Source organism: Salvelinus fontinalis, chromosome 31 (assembly GCF_029448725.1).
Source record: "Salvelinus fontinalis isolate EN_2023a chromosome 31, ASM2944872v1, whole genome shotgun sequence".
NCBI classification, from domain to species: Eukaryota; Metazoa; Chordata; class Actinopteri; order Salmoniformes; family Salmonidae; genus Salvelinus; species Salvelinus fontinalis.
This window is the reverse complement of record NC_074695.1, coordinates 2,208,605-2,212,671: the sequence shown is the minus strand read 5'-3', so window position 1 is coordinate 2,212,671 and position 4,067 is coordinate 2,208,605.

The following is a 4,067-nucleotide window of genomic DNA, read 5'->3' as shown; positions in this document are numbered from 1 at the left end:
TTTGCTACCATGTTGTTGTCATGTTGTGTTGCTACCATGCTGTGTTGTCATGTTGTGTTTTACCATGCTGTGTTGTCATGTGTTGCTGCCATGTTATGTTGTCTTATGTCTCTCTTTATGTAGTGATGTGTTGTCTCTCTTTATGTAGTGATGTGGTGTCTCTATGTTGTGTTGTGGTGTCTCTCTTTATGTAGTGATGTGTCGTCTCTCTTTATGTAGTGATGTGTTGTCTCTCTTTATGTAGTGATGTGTTGTCTCTCTTTATGTAGTGATGTGTCGTCTCTCTCTATGTAGTGATGTGTCGTCTCTCTTTATGTAGTGATGTGGTGTCTCTCTCTATGTAGTGATGTGGTGTCTCTCTCTATGTAGTGATGTGTTGTCTCTCTTTATGTAGTGATGTGTCGTCTCTCTCTATGTAGTGATGTGTTGTCTCTCTCTATGTAGTGATGTGGTGTCTCTCTCTATGTAGTGATGTGTTGTCTCTCTTTATGTAGTGATGTGGTGTCTCTCTTTATGTAGTGATGTGTTGTCTCTCTTTATGTAGTGATGTGTCGTCTCTATGTTGTGATGTGTCGTCTCTCTTTATGTAGTGATGTGTCTCTCTTTATGTTGTGATGTGTCGTCTCTCTTTATGTAGTGATGTGTCGTCTCTCTTTATGTAGTGATGTGTCTCTCTTTATGTTGTGATGTGTCGTCTCTCTTTATGTAGTGTTGTGTCGTCTCTCTTTATGTAGTGATGTGTTGTCTCTCTTTATGTAGTGATGTGTTGTCTCTATGTAGTGTTGTGGTGTCTCTCTTTATGTAGTGTTGTGTTGTCTCTCTTTATGTAGTGATGTGGTGTCTCTCTTTATGTAGTGTTGTGGTGTCTCTTTATGTAGTGTTGTGGTGTCTCTCTTTATGTAGTGATGTGGTGTCTCTCTTTATGTAGTGATGTGGTGTCTCTCTTTATGTAGTGATGTGTTGTCTCTCTTTATGTAGTGTTGTCTCTCTTTATGTAGTGATGTGTCGTCTCTATGTTGTGATGTGTCATCTCTCTCTATGTAGTGATGTGTTGTCTCTCTTTATGTAGTGTTGTGTTGTCTCTCTTTATGTAGTGATGTGGTGTCTCTCTTTATGTAGTGATGTGTCGTCTCTCTCTATGTAGTGTTGTGGTGTCTCTCTTTATGTAGTGATGTGTTGTCTCTCTTTATGTAGTGATGTGTTGTCTCTCTTTATGTAGTGTTGTCTCTCTTTATGTAGTGATGTGGTGTCTCTCTTTATGTAGTGTTGTGGTGTCTCTCTTTATGTAGTGATGTGGTGTCTCTCTTTATGTAGTGATGTGTCGTCTCTCTTTATGTAGTGTTGTCTCTCTTTATGTAGTGTTGTGGTGTCTCTCTTTATGTAATGATGTGTCGTCTCTCTTTATGTAGTGATGTGTTGTCTCTCTTTATGTAGTGTTGTGTTGTCTCTATGTTGTGATGTGTCTCTCTTTATGTAGTGATGTGGTGTCTCTCTTTATGTAGTGATGTGTTGTCTCTCTTTATGTAGTGATGTGTCTCTCTTTATGTAGTGATGTGTCGTCTCTCTTTATGTAGTGATGTGTTGTCTCTCTTTATGTAGTGATGTGTCTCTCTTTATGTAGTGATGTGTTGTCTCTCTTTATGTAGTGATGTGTTGTCTCTATGTTGTGATGTGTCTCTCTTTATGTAGTGATGTGGTGTCTCTCTTTATGTAGTGATGTGTTGTCTCTCTTTATGTAGTGATGTGGTGTCTCTCTTTATGTAGTGTTGTGGTGTCTCTCTTTATGTAGTGTTGTGTTGTCTCTCTTTATGTAGTGTTGTGGTGTCTCTCTTTATGTAGTGGTGTCTCTCTTTATGTTGTGATGTGGTGTCTCTCTTTATGTAGTGATGTGTTGTCTCTCTTTATGTAGTGATGTGGTGTCTCTCTTTATGTAGTGATGTGTCTCTCTTTATGTAGTGTTGTCTCTCTTTATGTAGTGTTGTGGTGTCTCTCTTTATGTAGTGATGTGTCGTCTCTCTTTATGTAGTGATGTGTTGTCTCTCTTTATGTAGTGGTGTCTCTCTTTATGTAGTGATGTGTTGTCTCTCTTTATGTTGTGATGTGTCGTCTCTCTTTATGTAGTGTTGTGGTGTCTCTCTTTATGTAGTGATGTGTCGTCTCTCTTTATGTAGTGATGTGTTGTCTCTCTTTATGTAGTGATGTGTTGTCTCTCTTTATGTAGTGATGTGTCGTCTCTCTTTATGTAGTGATGTGGTGTCTCTCTTTATGTAGTGATGTGTCGTCTCTCTTTATGTAGTGATGTGTCGTCTCTCTTTATGTAGTGATGTGGTGTCTCTCTTTATGTAGTGATGTGGTGTCTCTCTTTATGTAGTGATGTGTCGTCTCTCTTTATGTAGTGTTGTGGTGTCTCTCTTTATGTAGTGATGTGTCGTCTCTCTTTATGTAGTGTTGTGGTGTCTCTCTTTATGTTGTGATGTGTTGTCTCTCTTTATGTAGTGATGTGCCGTCTCTCTCTATGTAGTGATGTGGTGTCTCTATGTTGTGATGTGTTGTCTCTATGTAGTGATGTGTTGTCTCTCTTTATGTTGTGATGTGTCGTCTCTCTTTAAATCAAATCAAATCAAATCAAATTTTATTAGTCACATACACATGGTTAGCAGATGTTAATGCGAGTGTAGCGAAATGCTTGTGCTTCTAGTTCCGACAATGCAGTAATAACCAACAAGTAATCTAACCTAACAATTCCACAACTACTACCTTATACACACACACAAGTGTAAAGGGATAAAGAATATGTACATAAAGATATATGAATGAGTGGTGGTACAGAACGGCATGGCAAGATGCAGTAGATGGTATAGAGTACGGTATATACATATGAGATGAGTACTGTAGGGTATGTAAACATAAAGTGGCATAGTTTAAAGTGGCTAGTGGTACATGTATTACATTAAGATGGCAAGATGCAGTAGATGATATAGAGTACAGTATATACATATGAGATGGGTAATGTAGGGTATGTAAACATTATATTAAGTGGCATTGTTTAAAGTGGCTAGTGGTACATTTTTACATAATTTCCATCAATTCCCATTTTTAAAGTGGCTGGAGTTGAGTCAGTATGTTGGCAGCGGCCGCTAAATGTTAGTGGTGGCTGTTTAACAGTCTGATGGCCTTGAGATAGAAGCTGTTTTTCAGTCTCTCGGTCCCTGCTTTGATGCACCTGTACTGACCTCGCCTTCTGGATGATAGCGGGGTGAACAGGCAGTGGCTTGGGTGGTTGTTGTCCTTGATGATCTTTATGGCCTTCCTGTGACATCGGGTGGTGTAGGTGTCCTGGAGGGCAGGTAGTTTGCCCCCGGTGATGCGTTCTGCAGACCTCACTACCCTCTGGAGAGCCTTACGGTTGTGGGCGGAGCAGTTGCCGTACCAGGCGGTGATACAGCCCGACAGGATGCTCTCGATTGTGCATCTGTAGAAGTTTGTGAGTGCTTTTGGTGACAAGCCGAATTTCTTCAGCCTCCTGAGGTTGAAGAGGCGCTGCTGCGCCTTCTTCACAACGCTGTCTGTGTGGGTGGACCAATTCAGTTTGTCCGTGATGTGTACACCGAGGAACTTAAAACTTTCCACCTTCTCCACTACTGACCCGTCGATGTGGATAGGGGGGTGCTCCCTCTGCTGTTTCCTGAAGTCCACAATCATCTCCTTTGTTTTGTTGACGTTGAGTGTGAGGTTATTTTCCTGACACCACACTCCGAGGGCCCTCACCTCCTCCCTGTAGGCCGTCTCGTCGTTGTTGGTAATCAAGCCTACCACTATAGTGTCATCCGCAAACTTGATGATTGAGTTGGAGGCGTGCATGGCTACGCAGTCGTGGGTGAACAGGGAGTACAGGAGAGGGCTCAGAACGCACCCTTGTGGGGCCCCAGTGTTGAGGATCAGCGGGGTGGAGATGTTGTTACCTACCCTCACCACCTGGGGGCGGCCCGTCAGGAAGTCCAGGACCCAGTTGCACAGGGCGGGGTCGAGACCCAGGGTCTCGAGCTTGATGACGAGTTTGGAGGGTA